A 21,038-nucleotide genomic window follows, 5' to 3' on the forward strand; every position below is an offset into this window, starting at 1 on the left:
AGCCCTTTGAAGCAGTAGATAAAGGAGTAATTAGAGTGTGCAGCATAAGGCAATAAGGAGCAGAGATGGGCTGGATAACACTCACCTCACCTAAGTGGAACCATTTACTCTTCAGCTGTAGCTGGGGCGGTGAGGGGGGGGGCTCTGCAAGTAAGTACCTTATTTTGTCATGTATAATGCGCACCCATGTTTTTGGCCCAAACTTCCAGGAAAAACATTTTTCATTTTAATTTTTAATTCAATTTATTTATTTATTTATATTTAGGTACTTTTTGTATTATAAAAGAATTTTAGCATTTATTTTTTAATATATGGTACAAGAAATTTTAGGTAATAAATAATTATAAAACACATGAACAGATACAAGGTACAAGAAATTTTATGTGTACTGCCCATAGAAATTTTATAATGTGCATCCTTATTTTTCTCTCAAAAATTTGGGCAAAAAAGTACACATTATACATGGCAAAATATGGTACATGCAAAGTAATCCAGAGAATCCAAAAATTTAGATTTTATATTAACTTTCATGAGTTTTAAAAGTCTGTTTAGGGGAAAAAAGACAAACAATGAAACAAAACATTATGGTCAAGACGGCCCTGTGGGATGCTCGTCGCTCTGGCACACGGGCTGGGAGCGTGAACTGGAGAGCAAGGAGCTCAAGTCTCCCGCTAACAGCTCTATCACCAACAGTTCGTTTGACTTGGCTCGGTTCCTACTTAGGCTCAACTCGTTTTCTCATCTGTGATATGAGAATAACAACAGTCTGGTTTGGGGGTTGTAGTGAGGGTTAAATGACAAATGCACGCAAGCTACTTTAGCATTGCGCCCAGTGTGCGGTAAGTCCTCAGTGTCTCTGTTACAATAGCAACCACTGAGTTTTTATTATGTACCAACCACTGTCAATAACACTTGGTTTAAATCTTTCACCAGCCTTTGAGAACAACATAATCTGTGTTAAAGAAGAGAAAGCTGAGGATCAGAGAGAAATAAAATATGCCTTAAATCACTATTGAATAACAGTACTGAATAAAGTTGCTGGGATTCCAACCATAGCCAGCTTCCCCAAGGCCTGAGTTTCAAGCTCTTTATAGCAAGCTATTCCTATTCTCATCTGTAGAATCAGCATCTTCTGTACTGGAGAAACAGTTGAGTGGCTTCAGACTGTGATTTCTTGGTTCTATTTAGAAAATAAAAACAAAATGCTATCTTCTCTTCTGATGGTTTATGATCTGAAAACTTCACATAATAATAAAAAACTTATTTTCTTTTTTTCAATTTTTAAATATTTTATTGTTGTTCAATTACAGTTGTCTGCATTTTCTCCTCACCCCTCTACCCCACCCCAGCCAAACCTACCTCCCTCCCCTGCTTCCACCCTCCCCCTTGGTTTTGTCCATGTGTCCTTTATAGTAGTTCCTGTAAACCCTTCTCCCCACTATCCCCTCCCCACTCCCCTCTGGATATTGTTAGATTGTCCTTAACTTCAATGCCTCTGGTTATATTTTGTTTGCTTTTTTCTTTTGTTGATTATGTTCCAGTTAAAGGTGAGATCATATGATATTTGTCCCTTACCACCTGGCTTATTTCACTTAGCATAATGCTCTCCAGTTCCATCCATGCTGTCACAAAGGGTAGAAGCTCCTTCTTTCTTTCAGGCAAGAGAAACAAAATAAATAAATAAATAAATAAATAAATGGAATGACATCAAACTGAAAAGTTTTTGCATAGCAAAGGAAACCATCAAAATGAAAAGATAACTCACTGAATGGGAGAATATATTTGCTGATACACCTGATAAGAGGTTAATATCCAAAAGTTATAAAGATCATATAAAACTCAATACCAAAAAACCCCACAAATAAGCCAATTAAAAAATGGGCAATGGACCTGAATAGGTACTTCTTCAAAGAGGACATGCAGATGGCCAATAGACATATGAGACATGCTCAATATCACTAATCATCAGAGAATTCAAATTAAAACCACAGTGAGATACTCTCTCACACCTGTCAGAATGGCTATGATCAATAAACCAACAAACAAGTGTTGGTGAGGATGTGGAGAAATGGGAACACTTTTGCACATTGATGGGAATGCAGATTGGTGCAGCCACTGTGGAAAGCAGTATGGAGATACCTCAAAAAATTAAAAATGGATCTGCCTTTTGACCCAGAGACCCCACCTCTGGGAATATATCTGAAGAACCTAAAACACTAATTTGAAAGAACATAGGCACCCCTGTGTTCATTGCAGCATTATTTACAATTGCCAAGATATGGGAGCAGCCCATGTGTCCATCAGTTGATTAGTGGATAAAACGACTATGGGACATTTACACAATGGAATACTATTTAACCATTAAAAACGAAAGAAAGAAAGAAAAAGAAAATTTACCCTTTGAGACAGTATGGATGGACCTAGAAAATATTACAATAAGTGAAATAAGCCAGTCAGAGAAAGACAAATACCATATCATTTCACTCATATGTGGAATCAAATGAACAAACTGAACTAAAATGCAAAACAGAGAGACTCATAGATGGAGAACAAATAACAGCTGGTGGGTGGGGTAGTGGAGGGAGTAGGGGGTGGAGGGATTGAGCAGAAAGGATAAAGGACTCATGGACATGGACAACAGTGCGGTGATTGTGGGGGGTGGGGAGGAAGGTGGGTGGAGGTGGAGGAGGGTATAAAGGGGATGGATGATAATGGAAAATGTACAATAAAAATAACTAAAAACACTATTGGGACACAATAATTTTCATTATTTATGTATTACTATGGTTTCTACTGATTCAAATGGCCCAGTTGAGTAGTTATGACTAAGACCATATAGTCAACAAAACCAAAAATATTTATTACTCGGCCCTTTACAGAAAGAGGGTTGACGCAGCAGGTCTGTGGTGTTCAAACCCTGTACCTTCCAAGGCAAGGTCTGGCCCTTGAGTAGCTCCTGGGAGACAACCTCTATGCCCTTGGCATACTCTGCCTGTATAGAGTGCCTTTTGGGGCCATGGTCCATGCCACATAGTTTATTACAAAAAATATGATTTTGGATGGGGTCCTCAGGTCAGAAATACACAGTCTGTGGCCTCTGGAGCACCTGGAGACAAACCCCAATAAAAACAGAATATCAAGGCTTGCATAAGCTTCACTGGTTAACAAGACTTTATGCGTGTTGTCACACATGGTTGTTCTGGGAATTAAGCCCTGTCCACACAATTCCCCTGGGAGAGGAGGACTAGAATCTTCAGCCTGGACTCTGCTCTATGAACATTTTGCCTTTGCATATTTTAATATGTATTCTTTCATGGTAATAAACTGTAACAGTATAAGAGCTTTTCTGAGTTCTGTGGGTAGTTCTAGTGAATCACCGAACCTGAGGGTGGTTTCGAGACCCATGAACTTACTGACTCTTTACAGAAAGTGTTCGCCAATGTCAAAATATCCAATCAACAAAAACTGTTGAACTTCAGCAAATAAAATATATGAAGGGTTTAGAGTTCACATTCCTTTTTTTTCTAACTTAATAGCAACATTTCAATAAAAAAATTGTTGTCTTTAAGCAAATTTGAATTCATGAAATAAGACTATTCCACCGGTAATTAGCATCAAGCCAATCAATTTACTTTAACCCACGCAAATCTCAATTACATTTTAGCATATAGTATTTATATTTGGTAAAACCACAAGAAAAAGCAGCAGTGTGCATTTTGAAACACATTGTCTAACATTCTCTTAGCGGCTAACAGAACACTAAGACCTAAGCATAACAAAAGTGGTTAGGATGATGTAACCCTGTTCTTTGAGCAGCATTTATTTCCTTGGTTTTGGACCAGAACCTAAGGGTGGTAAAAAAAACAAGACCATAACCACATGTACAAGGAAAATGGCAAAGTGAAAATGGTACTTGTTTAAATAAATGTCTACATAATAAAACTACAAAAAAAGGCAATTCAAATTATAGGAAGCCAAGTCCACATATTGCATTTTTTGTCTTCGGTAATATAAAAATGAGTATTGCCTGATACATTTGTAAAAGTAAAAAATAAATTCAGACTTAGCTAAGGAGAGATGCTATTCAATAGTATTATTGCAATAAGGGAAGAGAGGCAATTGCAAGAGGGAGAAATTGCTGCCCGAAGATCTATATGTATCTCAAAAGTTAAGCAGAAAGGGCTTTCCTTTTATAGGGAGGAATAAGCTATCCTTGAAGGAGCCAGGGGTGGTGTATCAGTCAGGGTTCTCCAAAGAAACAAAACCAATCAGATACGTATAGATATGTAAGAACAAGCTAGAGAACCAGGAAAGCCAGTTGACGTAATTTGGTCCACGGCAGAGGACCTGTGGTGTAAGTCCTGGACTGAGCTCAAAAGCCTGAGTGACAGGAGCACCTGGGTTCAAGGGCAGGAGAAGATGGATGTCTCAGCTCCAACAGAGAGTCCATTTGCCCATCCTCTGCCTTTTTGTTCTACTCAGGCCCTCAAGGGATTGGATGATGCCCACCTGCACTGATGAGGGCAGTCTTCTTTACTGGGTCTACTGATTCAAATGCTCGTCTCTTCCACAGATACTCTCACAGACACACCCAGAAGTAGTGCTTTACCAGCTACCTGGGCAGCCCAGCCCATAGCCTACTCACATGGACACATAAAAGTAGCCATCACACACGGGGAAGTGGGATGAGTGACGGTGGCATGATCTCACAGTAGAAAAGCAATGTTTTGCCTGTGGTCAGCCTCTTCTCAGGAGGGGCTGTTATCCAGGGGCCAGTGCTGGCTCAGGCTGAGGGTGGGTCAGAGCTCGTGGGCCTAGGGGAAGGAGGAAAACTTAAAGTTTGATTAACAAGTATTTTGTTGGCATCAATAAGAACAAAACAGCTCAGTTAATCGTGGGCCTGGCTTCCTCCTAAGTAAACAAGGGGCATTCATGAGTCCTAAGTCACACAGGGTAGGATGTGTCTTTGCAGTAAGCCATTGCATAGTGATAAAAATGGTGGGGGGATGACCTCAAGGGGTGCTGAGAGCTTGGAGCTCAGGTAAAATTCAGCATTGTCAGATCACACAATTAACAACAACAGCAACAAAATCATTTTGGTGATATGGTGCTGCGTGACATCGGGAAATTAACCAGTGAATTTAATGGGAGAATTGAATTCATTTGGGGGGAAACCCAAATATGGTCAGGTCACATTAATAATGCTTTAACCTAAAGGAATGACTTCAAAGCCATTTTAGTATTAAAGACATTTTAGAAGTGTAAACATCCTGTTAAAATTAAAGGAAAATAAATTTTATGTTTTACTGATGTAGTAAGAAAAACTGAGCTGGCCTCTAGAAATTGAGAATAATATCAAATCACACAGAAATGCTGCCAACACACAGGAAGGGGAGCCAGGTTTTAGGTTTTAGGTTGTCTTAGGTTTTGAGCTTAGAACAAGAAATATCTAAAGTTTACATTATTTTATTTCCTCATATTTGCAAAGCAAAGAATGCAGCAGGAGAATTTCAGTAATACCAGTGTGGGGGAAAATGGGGCCACAGACTAAACCTGACGAGCTCAGGGGGAGCCAGCATGGCGTCCTTGCTAACCCAGAGACCGAAAGTCACCACATAGGATAGTCTGAAATTAAAACTTCTTAACCGAAAGTTAGTCATGGCAAGTATCCTAGGCTGTTTATCTTCCTCATAAAAGATCAATTGTTACCTTAACTGAGCTTGTCTATTGTCTTTTTTCATCTATGATAACATATCCTTGGAATGTCAGAGGAACTCCTCTTACCCAGACCCCCCAGGGTACAATCTCCCATGAAAGCAGAGACCTCTGGAGCCCCTCATTGTTATCTTGCCCTCCTGTATACCATCTCGATGTGCTGTAAGTGTTCATTGTATCCATCCTATACCCACCAGTGTAAAAGTGTGTGTCTGTTTTACTTTCTATCCAGTTTCAGATTGCCCTGCTTTGCTTTCTTCCGCCTCCCTAACCTACCACCCATGCACTTCGTGTAACCCTCCTTAGGTCCCCTCCTTTGATTCTAATCTACAAAGTAATGTGCAAAACTGCCGTTCTCCAGAGCATTTTCTCTGTTGAGATTTTGCTTCCCAGCAATTGTCATCAATTTGGCTCAAATAAACTTATAAAAATTCTCTAAAGGATTGCACATTTCTTACATTGACACCAGTAATGAGTATATCTTTAGAATTCAGAGGAAATTATACATTATTTCTGTTTGAGTAATTTAGATTGAAAACACAGATTACGGAGCCTGTACTCCGAGGCAGGCACCGGTCCAGGTGGTGGTGGGAGGGGCAGAGAACGACAGAAAGAAAGCACCTAACTTCGTTGTGCTTCATTCCCAGAGTGGGAGAGAAAAGGTAAATAAATAAGAGGCTCGTGTTATTATAGACAGCTGTTATTAGTTCCTATATAGTTAACTGTTTCCCCCCCAAATTTTTTTGTAGTCTTAACCCCCAGTACCTCAGAATGTGACTGCATTTAAAGATAGAGTCTTTAAGAGACAATTAAGTTAAAATGAGGTCATTGGGGTGGGCCCTGATCCAATATGACTGGTATTGACTCCTTTTAGAAGAGGAGATTTGGACACAGAAAGACACAGAGGGAAGGCTACGTGAAGACACAAAGAGATGTCCATCTGCAAGCCAAGGAGAGAGGCCTCAAGAAATGATCTGGGAATTCTTAGTCGCCAGAATCATGAGAAAATAAATTTATGCTGTTTAATGCCGCCCAGTGTGTGATATTTGCTATGGCAGTGCTAGAAAACAACAGTGATAAGTGTGATGGGAAAATGAAACCATGGCATGATAAAGTAGGGCAGATTTCACCGTACTTCAAAGAAGCGTGGGGAGGAGATGGCACGGTTTGGTGAGAGAAGTCAGAGGAGACCTGTGTGAGGAGAGGACATTGGGTCTGACCAGATCGCGCCAATACCCAGGGTGGCAAGGGAGACAATGGCAGAAGTCCCAAGGAACACAAATGAGGCCAACGTGGCTGCAGGAAGTGAGAAAAGGGAGAACAGTTTGAGAGGATTTGGGAGAGGCCATACTTAACTGTGGTTTCTTGCTATTCGGAATCTATAAAATATCAGGAAAAAGGTCCAGAGAACACAGTTTTACTCCTTTCTCACTTTTGACATCCATACAAATAAATCTTCTGGGTGCTGAAGTCAGGAATGAGGTAAACCTTAACTGAGAGCAGAGGACTGACACTTTACTCTCAAAGTGCAAATGATAACAAAAACCACATTGAGAATTTGCCAGGCTTCATCACCCAAATAGTATATTCTATTGTCCATCACAAGTTGATTACCTTCGAAGGATGTAGAGAATAAAGTGCTATATAGAAAAAGCAGAAAATAAAATCTGATTCAGGAAGTACAGAGGCAGTCATAGAAAAACTACATTAGGTAATTTGTACTGAAAACCATGTTTCCAAAATTGTTTTTATGATCTCAAATAACATAAGGGAGATAATGGTTAAAGAAGAAGAGAAAGAAAACCATGACACAAAAATACCTTCCTGTCACCTCAACTCCCACACAGACAGGATTAGACATACTATGAAAACCCAACCCAGTTCCATGCCCAGAAAAACTTTTAGCTTTAAAAAAATATTTCTTAGGACAGGCATATCAAACTCCATAAGATTAGAAAAATGAAATTTATACTGACATTATATATAAAATATATCAAGGGTCAAAATTAATGACAGGTACTCTTCTCCCTCACTTGCCTCTGAAACTCAGACTCAGGATCACCTGTCTCTCCTGACCCTCCAACAGCCTTCTGCAGTCATCTCAATGGGGATGCTCTCAACCACTGTGAAGCAGGAACTATTGTTTGAACTATTTAAGTGTGACTCTCTCTTTTTCATCTCTCTTTACGTGATATCCTTCAAGTTGGCCTTTGTCTACCTAAATGAGGATGGAGAGGGGGTTAACAGCTTGTCACAGCAAGAACCTGTAAAGACAAGGAAGAGATAATCTACTTCTCTGCACTATAAGACAATAGGTTTGAAAGCCTGAATTTATTACAACAAAAGACTGTTCTAAATTCCTTTTTCTGCCATTTTGGAATTAGGAGACAAAGCTTGATACAGCAGCTTTGTTTTAGGGAGATGCTGGCCAAGTAGCAAGCAGAAAACAGTGTAGATTTAGTCCAAATAGAAGCAGATACACAGACACATACCTGATAAACTTTCTCAAGGCCAAAATCCCAGAAAGGGGTGATGTATTAGAGAGTTTGAGGAAATTGTGGAATCCTAAAAGTCAATTGTCTTATAGACTTCACCCAAGTTAAGCTAAAAGCAGCCATATCAAAGTAAACTGGGCAACGAGGCAAAGACCAAGCTCCTTTAGGTGCACTGCAGCATGGCACACAGAAGCCCAGGGGTTCCCGCAGGCGCTGTGGGCACATGGAGAGAGCTGAGTTGAGAGCCAATGGACCGGCCCTCAGCAGTCTCCAATAGCAAAACAGGGGGGATCCAAGGCAAAAACAAAGAGGCTAGCAGACCAGATTAGGAAGCTGGTTGTGCCAAGGTCAGCAGAAAATCCTGGAAAATGCCTTGACACAACAGGGAAAGAGACTAGTTGTCATTCATGAGGTAGTAAACCAGATAGCTATGTCCAGCAGGGAGATTGGGAAGGTTCCAGAAGATGCCATAGAAATGTGAGTACCCTTTCTGTTCCTCCATCACCACAAGGGCACCTGCCATTCCCTCGCCCACATGCACAAATGCCAACCTGAAAGGGAATGGGGAAGAGAGTAAAACTCTCAGGTGGGGCATTTATCTGAAAGGTTCTTTCATTATTACATTCGATTGAATTATGAGTTTGAAATCAACTCTCTAGTTGCCATCCCCATATACATATTATTCAACAAGATAGAGCTCTATGAGGAAAATCCAGCTAATTAACTTTAAAAAATTAATACTATATTTTTGCCCCCATCAGTATATTTGTGAACCCACCAACAACGCAATGGAAATATTAGTTTGTGGGCCAATTATTTTCCTTGGACAATGCTAATGTGAGTGTTAAAAACATTTGTTCTCCGGAACTCTTTTTTTTTTTCTTAGTTTTATTTAGCTGTTTCATCTCCAAAATTACTTCAGATTGACACATTCTACTATAAAATGTTACTTCAAACAAATTATATCCGGTTTAGCAGCTTGGAAGACATGTAATTTTTTTCAGGCTTTCTTCCCCCCTAATATCTGTGGTGTTGATTAAAAATTTAACTCTCAAACACCAATCTACTTCCTCCACCTCAAAGGTCTTTGCAGGGTTTGTTGAGGATAGGGTAGGAGGTGCAAAGGATACTCCCAAACTTTCAACAAAATTTCTCACAGTAAGTTGTCCTTTACTCAAAATAGACTTACTTACAAAAGTATCATACAAAATACATTGATAGTAAACATTAAAATCTACATAGACTGGTTGTAGGTTCATCAAAATGTGTTAAACAACTCTGTGAGAGTCTAACCTGTCCCTCCCTTTGTTCCTCTCTCTCTTCTTCCCTCCCTCACCGCCCCATTATTATTTGTCCAATTGAGTCTCCATTTTTATCTTGTAGACATCAAAATCTTTCCATGGGCAGACTGAGTTTACTTTGACTTCCACTTTTATCTGATTTCAAAAGAAGTTCTTCATGACAAGAAGAGACAACCACATGATTTTTTGTAGTCACGCATTCCCCTAATCCTGAAAACAGGTGGAGCAAATTAACGTTATGAAAGTATGTGCTGCGTTCAGATATTTATGATTTCTCTGAGCAATGCCATTCTGATAAAGCAATTCCTATTAGTATTCTAGTGGGCTGGTAATAGACCTTACAAAGGAGAAAAAAAACCTAAGTATTTTTTCAAAGTAATGGCATCTTTTGAAGTTACACTGCAATTGTCTGAATGGATAAGAAAACTCAAAATAAATGAAATGCTAAGCACAGAACTGCTTTCTTTAAAATTTTATTTATTTTTAGAGAGAGGGGAAGGGAGGGAGAAAGAGAGGGAAAGAAACATCAATGTGTGGTTTCTTCTCACACACCCCCTACCAGGGACCTGGCCCACAACCCAGCATGTGCCCTGAACGGGCAACCCCTTGGTCCACAGGCCGGCACTCAGTCTGCTGAGCCACACCAGCCAGGGCTCAAAACTGCTTTTAAGAGGTTTGCTTAGTATATTCTCCATTTTAGAGGTGCTATAATTTCATTTCTTATTGAACATACATAACTCGTATTTTAGTACTTAACTATTACCAAGTTACTTATTATCATTATCTTCATTAATCATAACTTTATTAAGCAGCTTTCAAGAATGAATTACTTAAACCAACTGGTTTGCACTGTCTTGGTCATTCAATCTGATGAAGTAGAGAGAACAATAGACTAGGTCCTGGATTATAGTTCCACTTCTTCAGATAAACTTGTCATCTTTGTCACTGCCCAAGTATCTGGCCAATGGTTCTCATGTGTCATATGGGCAAATTAGACTTCACCTCCAAGTCCCACAACAAGCCTGTAAATTTGTGGCTGACCAAACTATTGAACACTGGGAAAAGGTATCTAAACAGGACTGGAACTGGTTATAACGCCCATCTGAAAAAATGAGGCTTTTCTCATTTGGTTTTTAAATCTGAAGAATATTTATATTTGTTTGATATTCTTCTACTGGGCTGACTTGTGGCCCAAAAGATAGGTACAGGTCCTAATCCTTGGCACCTCAGTTGGAAAAAGGACTTTTGCAAATGAGATTCAGTTAAGGACCTTGAGAGGAGCAGTTTATCCCGGATTATCCAGCTGGGCTCTAAGTACAATCTCATAGACAGACAGGTGAGGGAAGCTTTGACACAGACACAGAGAAGCATACAGAGAAAAGAGGAAGAAGCAATGCGACCACAGAGGCGGATATTGGAGTGATGTGGCCAGAAGGAAGATGGAAGAAGCAGGAAATGTTTTCTTCTCTAGAGCAAGGAAAGGAAGAGCAGCGCTACCCACAACTTGGTTCAGATTTCTGGCCCCAGGATTCTCAGAGAATGAATTGCTGTTTTGAGCCACTCAGTTTCTGGCCATTTGTTACAGCGGCCTCAGGAATACAGATGGATTCCCTGAAAATGATTCATTGACCGGGCAGCCCTTGGTGAAGACCTCTTCCTTGCTTGAACTCCCAGTTCCCTAGGAACAGGGTTACTCAGGGAGCCGGGGGCAGTTCAAGGAGCCACCGTGGCAGAACTTTGGACCGCACTCATAGTTCTCTCCTCAGGCTTATTTCTGCCTCTTCCTTGCTCAGTCTCTGGTTTTGTCCAAAATAGGAGCATTACTCATTATTTTAAGTGACTTATCATTAAATGTTTGAAGAAGCAGAAGGAACATTCCCCAGGTTTTTAAACTTTCATAAAATCAGTTGTTTAATGTTATTGTATGTAATAAGTCATACCACACAAATTTTGAAGAATAAAAAAGAAGTATTTTTCAACTCTCTTTAAAAATTTTCCAAATCCTTCTATAAACCCTCAAATACTGTCTTAACTCTCAGTCTTGTTTTTATCTTTCATTCCCTACCTCCAACCTCTTTGCTAGATAACTGTAGCACTTTATCCTAAATAACAGGATATATAACTTATAATTTAACCTTCTTGTGAATTGGTTCTTTTTATCTGTTTAAATATTGATACTGATTATGTTCATTATTTTCTCTTGATAGTGGCCTAAATCTCATCAATTAACATGCAGGCAAATACAATGCTAGATATTAAGTCAAGTTTTCCTAGGAGGTTCCCTACAAAGAAATTATGCCTAAAAACGTGTAAACACAGCGGTGATTCCAAGGGGAAAGAACCACACAAACACACACATGCGAGACTGCGTGGAGAAGCTGTCTCCCGGAAAAGACCGGAGAACCACATTGATTATTCATTTCTTAGAAGTCATTAGCCTCAAGCTGTTCCATTAATAAACCTAGTAATTCATTTCTGGATAACTGCCTCCACTTAACCCAATCACCAAGTAGTTTTTCTAAGTGTGTTCAATATAGTATATATTTTGAAAGACATCTAAACTTCCTTTCTTCCTAGAAATTAAAAAATGTCTTTGGAACCCATCAAATATGATATGTTTTCAATTAGTTTGTTTACACTTGGTTTGAGTTAGGAAAGACAGAGCAATTTTCACCAATCTATTCTCATTAATCTCCAAGTTATCTATCAGGAGAAAAGTTACATAGCAGGCTATTTATTTTCTTTTCAATGAATTCTTCTATCATTCCCTTGTAGTTTAATGAACAGTTTCTCCAAATCCTCAGGGCAGTTGAAGCGTTTATTTCAGCAAATAATAGTTTGCAAAAGCACACATCATTACAGAAGTCTTGCCTGGGAAACTTCCCCGGTGACATATTGTGGCCTCTTGCTCCACTGTGCAAAAGAAAGTCGTAATAACGCACATTTACGCTTTGCCCGATGCTGCAGTCCTTCCTCAGTGAAATCAAAGTGCTGAAATCTAGCAAAGCATTTACATTTTTAAATTAACAGATTTTTTAATTATTGGTTTTATTTCCAGATAATTTTAATTTGTTACTTTTTAACTGAAGTGTAACATACACACTTCTAAAGTACACGTAGCATACTATGCAATAATTCCCCCTCTCACAAGGGAAAGCAGAACAGAAAAAAAAAACTTAGGAGGAGGGGGGGGGAAAAAAGGGTGGGGGGGGTGCCCCTGCCCAGTCACTCCCTCTGAGCTCCCCGCTATTCGGACTTCTATCATCATGGACTAGTTTATTGTATTTGTACTTTACATAGGTAGAGTCATGTGCCATATACTTTCTTGTGTCTTATTTCTTACATTCAATGTTATATTTATGAGATTCTCCTGCATTATTATTATTATTATAGATCATATATTTTCATTCTACATAATTGTATTTCATTGTATGAATATACCATGATTTATTTATCTGCTATACTGTTGATGAAAGTTTGGGTGGCTTCAAGTTTGTGAGTAGTACAAATTCTGCTTTGACGAACATTCTTAAATATCTTTTGGTGAAAATAAGTATTCATTTTTGTTGGTTGGTTGTCAAAGAGTGGAACTGATGGGTCATAGTGTGTGATCCTCCCTCAGTAGCAGGAGGGGGTTGTTTCCACAGCACCCACAGATGCCAAAAGGCGTGGATGCTCAAGTCCCTGATACAAAGTGGCAACACAGTATTTGCACAGAACCTATATATGCACACAGGCTCCAGCAGGGTTTGCCTACACATCACTTTGTTTGTGGTGGATTCAGTGTGCAAAGCAAAGTCAGGTTTTGCTTTTTGGAAAACTTCTGGGAATTTTTAAAACCTATTTTCAATTCAAAGTTGGTTAAATCCACAAATTCAAAACATGAGGATATGGAGGGCTGACTGTAGATACGTGTTCAAATATAGTGACTAATGCCAGTTTTACAAGTTGGTTGTATCAATTTTCACTCTCAACCCAAATATTTGAGTGTCCCAGCTGTTTCACATGCTTAGCAACACCTGGAATTTGTCCTTTTTTTTTTAGCCATTCTGTTAAGTGCATGGTGGTATGGCACTGGGATTTAATTGGCATTTCCTTAATAACTGGGACACCTTTTCATATGTTAATTTGCAATATTTTGTTTTTAAAGTGTTTGCTCTTTTCTACTTGATTCTTACCTCTTTAATTTGCAAGAGTTCTTTAAAAATTATGGCTGTAAGTGCACTATAGATAACTGTATTATAAATATCTTCTCCCACTCTGGAAGTTGCCTTTTCAGTTCTTTAATGCTATCTTTTGATGAATGGGAAAATGTTTTGATTTTTACCATAGATCAACTTATGAATTCTTCCTGCTATCATGTCTGCTTTTTTGTGTCTAGTTTAAGAAATCTTTGCCTATAAAGGATTTTGAAGATGTCTCCTGTATTTTTTAAGTTTTATTGATTAGCTTTTTGCATTTAGATTGCTAGCCATTTGAAGTTGGTTTTCGTGTACAGTACGATATAGGAATAAAGGGGTTTTTTTTTCCCCCACATGGATATGCAATCCATCCAACACCACTGAAAATCTATTCTTTCTTTCACTATACTTCCAAAACACTTTGTCTGAAAATCAGGTATCAATTTAGTATCTTCCTTTTATTTTTATTTATTTATTTTTATCCACACCTGAGGACATATTTTTCATGGTTCTAGAGAGAGAGGAAGAGAGAGAAGCATTGATTCGGAGAGTGAAGTATATATTGCCTGCACCTGGACAGGGGATTGAGGATGGATGATTGAACCTGCAATCTATACGTGCCCTGACCAGGAATCCAACCCTCAACCCTTCAATTACAGGACGAAGCTCCAACCAACTGAGCCACCAGGCCAGGGCTCAGTATCTTTCTTTTAAACTTGCCTATAATCACAACTTTAAATCTTAATTTGGAAAAATATAAACCCACTGAAACACAATAAATGGGTTAAAGGGTTAAGTTTCAGAATTGGAAACAGGATTTTAAAACAATTGCGAAGAAGTAATTGTTCTCTTTCTAACTTCTTGATGTTTTATTTACTATTAAAAATGTCACATATTTATAAAAATAATCACTGTTAGCAATATTATCTCATCCTCTTCGTCCTGAGGTTTAGTCTATCGTGAGAACACCATAAAAACAGGCATTAGCCTGGGTTCCACAGGATACTTGAGGAAGTTGTCACTTCCTTCCCTAGGTACACCTTTTTGCTTTCTCTCTTCCTTCACCAATTCAGAACTCCATTTATTTCCTCTTATTTCCCAATGTATGGATTACGTCCTTCTTTTAAAGATAATCTTTAGCAACCTTTGCCTTAGCCCTGCCAGTGGAAACTCAGCTAACATTTATTGCACATCTATTATGTAGCAGGCGGTGAGGTCACTTTCTCTTAAAATAATGTTTCTAATATGTAGAGCCAAAGGAGATCATTTTTAGTTTTACAACTCTAATAATTTTGACAGTTTTAAAGAGATCATGGAATTGAGAATTTATGAAAGTTTTAGTTTTTCTTTCTTGAGGATGTGCACACATACAAGATGATACACACAGTTTCAGGGGTCCCTGGGCCACTGGAGGCCACAGGTCGAGAACTTAGCCACTAGACAAACTCTTACAGCGATTATTATTCTATACTAGGAAGTAGCTTCTCCTAACATAGGAGCATCTTTTATGTGCTGCTTCACTGAGGACAATTTTATGGTTGCTTTTAGGGCTGAATAAATGATTCCAATATAAAAACATATTAAACTGGATATAAGAGCCATCTATTTTCAATTCTAGTTGAACTTAAGACCCTTCACTTGGTACTAAGAATTTTTAAAAATTCCCATTCAAAAAGAAGTGTTATTAGGAATAGACAGTGTCCTCAATGCATAATAAAAGACTTTGTCATTGTGCCTCCCTCCTAGCTCTAAGCCACTAACTCAGAGAAAGATGGAATGCCTTATCATCGACTTTTTTCACGTAAATAGAAAAACACAACAAAATTGTTTTTGCATAGTTATAAATGAACAGAGCAGTTGGTCCCTACTTTAAAGAATCGAGATGTATTTAATTAACTCGTGTTACAAAATATACCAATTTGTTATGGCATTCAGAAATCCCAAGTGAAGAGCTGTGCAGCGCCTTCTCTGAGCACAGACCCACGCAGGGCCCCCTCCCATCAGAGCAGTGGTACAGAAAGACGGATCCCGCGCGTAGTGTCACAGACCCAGCTGTGTGTCGCGATGACCTGCGGCTTTAATCTCTCATCACTAAATATCTTCTCGCCCCCAAATCTGCTGCTTTTATTCTTTTTTTCTCCACAGATATTACAGCTATCAGCCCTGAGTTTTATCCAGTAGAAACAAACTTAACCCAGGTCAAAAATCCTGGAGTCATCCTTAACTTCCCTCTTTCTTGCTCACCAACATACAATCCAATGGCGAATCCTGTCATCGTTTCCTTTACCGTGTATCCAGAAACTAATTAATTTCAACTTCTTCACTAAGACTACCCCACCCCAGGTCCCAATGAATTCTCACATGGACTATTGACTCCTATTCTCTTTCGAGATATATATGTATACATATAAATCACATATATATTAAATGATATGTATATCATATATATTACACAGAGGACAAAAATATTCATTCTAATAATCAGTTAAAATTAAGTAACATCATATCATTCCTATGCACAAAATCTCCCCACAGCTTCCCTTCACATTTAAAATCCAAACTCTTAACCTTCACCAACAAAACTTTACGTAAACTAGTCCCTGAATACTGCTCTGACCATTTCTCTGGTAACTCTCTCTGTTGCTCCCATATTCTAATTTCTGTCTATGCTTAGAAGTCAACCAGCATGTTTTTACAGGGCCCTTGTACTTGCTATTCTTTCCACCTGGAATGCTCTCCCACCAGATGAACACATGGTTTGCCCCTACAGTTCTTTAGATCTCTGTTCGTATTGTACGTCCTCAGAGAAGCAATAACTGTCCACCCTGCATAAAATCACAGACCTTTTATCCTTTGTTCTTTTTGTGTTATACTTTATTCATATCACTTACTCCTACCCATTATTGTTTCACGTTATTTTCTCCATGTTTAAAGTATAAGCTTTATAACTTCAGGCATCATATTAGTTTTATTTACTGTTACATTTTTAGCACCTAGCACTGTGCTCGATCCACAGCAATCAGTATGCTTTTGTTAAACTCGTGAATGCTTCCTGATTTTAACATGTGCTGAAATTGCTAATTATTATTCAGAAACTAGACTTTACATACACCATCACAAAAAGTCTCAATTTCCACATGTTTTGCAAATAAAAAATAGCAAAAGAGTATAAAAGGAAAAGGGAGTTAACTGAGACCATTCATGAAATTTTCATTCCAGTTACAGAACGGCCATGCGGAAAGAGTAACTGACTTTAAAATCAATTGTCATTCTGTGGCTACTTTCTAGAAATCAAAGGAAGTCCTTTCCCTTAGTCAACTATACAGCTTCTTTCCAAAACAGGAATAACATTATCAAACTTAACAATTATTTCTCTAAAAGTATTTGACTTCATCACTGCTAAGGACCATTATTCAAATGAGCTAAATTAACATCTCTTCCCAGACGAACTGTCTCTTCAGGGCTGGAGTCACTTTGTTGGCACCCACCATAGCGTATGACAGTCCATTTAGCACACGGCATGTGCCGATGGAGTCAGTCTAACGCTTCCTTAGAATTTTTATAATGTCCTCAGTTGTCACCTTGGAGTAATAAGCTAATTGTGGCGTATGATTGTTTTTGAGCTATTCCAGCTCATTCATATAGTAATAACACTAATTTTATGTGCAACTTGGAGTTTTTCCCCATGCCAGAAACTCAAATACTCTGCTCTTCTAGTCTTCAAATAAACAAAGCAAAATAAAGATAAATTAACATTAAATATGGACTTTGCAAAATGTTCATTAGTCTTTCTTCCTAAATTATTGCTATCTAGGGACCAAAGGCTATAATCCACTGAACTTTTAACCACTAATGCTGCCAGTTATATATAACAGTGAACTTAGATTTGGGGCTAATTAGAATACCCAGAAACAAATTTTTGAGACTAATAGTATATATCTTGTGCCATACAAGAGTAGTCCTACTTAATCCACTGAACTTTTAACCACTAATGCTGCCAGTTATGTATAACAGTGAACTTAGATTTGGGGCTAATTAGAATACCCAGAAACAAATTTTTGAGACTAATAGTATATATCTTGTGCCATACAAGAGTAGTCCTACTTCAAGACTGAATTAATTTTATTTTAAAATAACTTCACTGTTTCTATTTTGGGTTCCCATTTTTAAGGAATGTGACTTCTATTGGTGGGAAATCTCCCAGTTTGGCTGAGTGCTGTGAAGGAAATTAGAGAAATAAAACTGGAGTTATGAGCTGGAACAGAGGCAAACACCTATTTATAATTCATGAAAGAGAAAAGGTTTTGAAAATGTTGAAAGAAAAATATTGAAGGTAAGGAGCAAGACAAAATGGGTACTGTATATGTGAAAGAAAGAGGTAAAAACAGCCAGAGATGAAATGGAGAAGAGCAATGAGTTCTTTTCAGTAGTTGACTGTGGGGTGTGTGAGGTGCACTCCTGTGTCCATCTGCCTTGTTGCATTTTTATTAGAAGATATGTTGTCACTGATGGTGACACCATGGGTTGATTCATTAGGGAAACTGGAAGAAGGACCAACTACCCTCTAGGCCAGTGTGGGATTAACAGAAAAACAATTCATGAATGCAGGGTTTGGGAGGGAAGACATGCTGATATCCGAACAGTTTTCTATTCACCGCTACTTCCAGAATTAAAAAAATCACTATCTGCTTTCAGCGAACAATGAAGTAACTCTAAGAATGCCATACTAATAAAATTCATGTATAAAAGTGAATTTAACAATGGATTTCACTTCTTTGGGGATTATGCCTAGACAGCAATTTTATAATTTATTCAAGACTTAAAATAGATTTACTTGAACATAATTTTAATAAAAACAATTATGATTTTTATGTATGATGTATTCTTAGGAACTTTTCATTCCATTAGCATGCCTATTTAATTCCATGCTAGAAGCCCCTTAGAAACACAGAAGGATCCACACTCCCCTTCCATATCATTCACTTTAATCAAGATTTCACCCCTCAAGTAAAATCATGCTAAGCAACTTCCCCTGTTGATTATTTTGTAACTCAGTGTGGGGAGAGGTGCTGTTTCCTACCCAGGAATTAAAGCTGCATCACTGAAGGATAATAATTTAAAGTTAAATGGACAGGTCACGTGACTCACAACAGAAGGCTTCCGCTGTTCTTTTAATAACTAAATGTCCACAGTTTACCTTTATTCAAAAAAAGAAGCTACAACATTCAGTTAATCACCCAAACACACACCACCTGCTTAATATGTGACAAAAGGCATGCAAAAGCTGACAGTGTTATCAATAGAAAACCCATACAAACACATAATCATCCCGCAAGTCATGCTTTCTAAAAATAAGACTCGTCAGACACAAGCGCACTTACTGAGAACTGAGCAAACAAGAAAGAAATACTAGAGTCCCAGGGACAAGCCTCTTGTTTGACTGTCTTGTTTGACTGTGGAGGACAATAAGGAAGATTGTCCTTCACACAACCCACATCGAACAAGGCTCAGGGAGGTATTTACTTGAGGAGCAAGGGAAAGAAATGGAGAGCCAATGAGAAGATCCTGCAATGATCACAGACAATCTTCAAAAGAGAAAGAGTTTAGGGGAATGAAATACAACGTACAGAAGCCAAATGTCAGGGCAAAAGCAACCGGCCAGAAAGTGTCGCTTTAGGAGTTACTGCCATCCAGTTACACAGAAAAAAATGATCATGCTTCTGATGCTGCCTTTATGTTCCACATTTTGAAAAACCTTTTAATTCTTAATTCAATAACTGCCATGGTGTTTTTCTCTTAAGATGTTCCGTGACTCATTGTGACAGCTCTCTGTTGCTTTCCTTTCTCTCAGAGTTATTCCTAGTGATAAATACAGAAAACCAAAGTACTTTGTCAACAGAGATTACTTTTGTCAGCAGTTTCAAACAGAATTTCTTAGCTTGTAATACATAGAAATGGAACCATCATCTTTACTACCTGTAATCAATCTGCTTTCACATTTTATATGGGAGAAAACTCCTATTAAGAATATGCAATGTATTTTGGGAAACTGACATGTTTCATAGGAACCAGAGTTCACGGCTACTACAGGAAGGATGTAAATAGTAAGAATAATAAAAGTTGTACGTAAATAATTTATTTCTTCTCCTACAATAGTAAATTCCTCAGGCCTTTCCATTGGTTATTTTAAGGTCAACTTCTGTTCTCATATTTAGAGTACAATATTTTACTCATGCCAGGATATAAATATGGACTTTTGACAGTCTTATAGCAATATTTCCCCAGGTGTGTTCTACGACACATTTCTGTGATATGTTAGGTGTTCTAGAGAAAAATGGATCTTGCTCAACAAAGTCTGAAAGTACTAGATAAACAGATTTTTTTGTTTTTCTTTAGGACTTTTCAGAACATCTGACATGCTCAAACATTTGGTGAGTTTAAAAGGCAATAGACTCTGCAGAGTTTCACGTCTTATCAGATCAGGTAACTATGGCAGTGAGCATCCATTCTGTGATATTAGAGTTTTGCACAATACACTTTGGTAAATGTTTTTCTATTAATTCATAAAACAGATAAATCTCTAATGGGTGAATGGTCAATGGCAAACCTACACAATTTTTATTCCTACAATGGTGTGTGTTAGAGATATAGACATGAAATATAGTAGCTCTATTATTTTAATCAACACACAAATGAGAGGTGTCTGTTCTACCCATGTGAAAACGGAGTATTCTCTGCAAATTGATGGAAACTTATTGATGGTAGATTCTTTCAAGAAGGACTTAACATTTTGCCTGACAGTTTCTATAGACCAGCAGGAAAAGGGCTCACGGGCCCTTTAATCCCCATCTTTGTAACAAAGGAAAGCAAAGAAGAATGGAATGGAATTGTAGGTTATAAGACTGTGTTTTGGGTTATGGTGTTATTTAGGGGGAAATTTTATTTGGAAAATATGCAGTATAATACAGTTTATTGATCATTGTAAAATAACTCAAAGTAATTAAAATGAGTCAGACATTAAATAAGCCAATTGTCACTTTGAGATATAAAAAATTAGTTAACATTAGAATTGTACCCTAAGTTATTTACAAGGTTTGTCTTCACATTTAAAGCAAACTGTTCAAGCATGCATTTTCTTAGAGTAATACTACAAAATATAGGCTGACATGTTATTCAGACAAGCACAATGTATCTTTGTATAGTGGGCTCCCACTTAAGTCACTTCCTAACATGTGACCTTGGGTGAAGTACTTGACTTCATGTGCATCTCAGAGTCCTCATAAGTAAAATGGGAAAAATAATAATGATCATACACACACATACCATGTAATTATTGTAAGGATTAA

The sequence above is a fragment of the Desmodus rotundus genome, chromosome 1 (genome assembly GCF_022682495.2).
Source record: "Desmodus rotundus isolate HL8 chromosome 1, HLdesRot8A.1, whole genome shotgun sequence".
Classification (NCBI taxonomy): Eukaryota; Metazoa; Chordata; class Mammalia; order Chiroptera; family Phyllostomidae; genus Desmodus; species Desmodus rotundus.